Below are 790 nucleotides of genomic sequence, written 5' to 3' on the forward strand. Positions count from 1 at the left end.
CTTGTATTTTATCTATTAGTGTTCTTGGTGTTTTAATGTACAACGCTTTGTAGCAGTCTGCCTGCGTTAAAGCGCTTTATAAATAAACTTGATTGATTGATTGAACCTTCATAGGAGGAGAAATTAGTTTTTAATATAACACATTTTTATATCAGGACCCAAAACAGACTTGGATCTGGATCCAGGTGTGTGTCCATCAGGAGACGGAGATCAACGGATAATCCTCCTAACTTCAAAGACATCAGTTCAGCAGTGGAACAGTAAGTGTTTGTCAGAGTGAAAGGAGTCTGGATAATAGTTCAGATGATCGATAGTTTTCAGACTTGATTTCTGGTTCAGTTCTTGATCTCTCTGATCAGACTCACTTGGATCATCATGTGTGATCAGATCTTTTCAGTTGATCTTCTGAGAGTCTCTGAGATCAGACATGTTGGAGAAGAAAACATGTTGACTGCTGACTCTGACTGACAGCAGCTACAGTCTGATGAGAAGGATCACTGCAGACCCCATGGATTCAGATCTTCATCACTTTACTAACATCAGATTCTTCTAGTTTGACTTTCTGGTATCAGAATTTCTACATTTCTAAATATAGAATTTGAATCAGCTTTTCCATAAAAAAGTCTTGTTTGACTCACAGAAAATGATCAAACATTTGAGCTCAAACTCTGAACTGTTGATCCAAACATGTCATGTTATACCAGACTAAACAGAACCGTCTGTGTTCATGTCAAAGTCCATCAGCTGTTCATGAAGAAGCAGATCCTCCAACACTGCGAGCATTAAAGCA

The sequence above is a fragment of the Oryzias melastigma genome, unplaced genomic scaffold (genome assembly GCF_002922805.2).
Source record: "Oryzias melastigma strain HK-1 unplaced genomic scaffold, ASM292280v2 sc00341, whole genome shotgun sequence".
Classification (NCBI taxonomy): domain Eukaryota; kingdom Metazoa; phylum Chordata; class Actinopteri; order Beloniformes; family Adrianichthyidae; genus Oryzias; species Oryzias melastigma.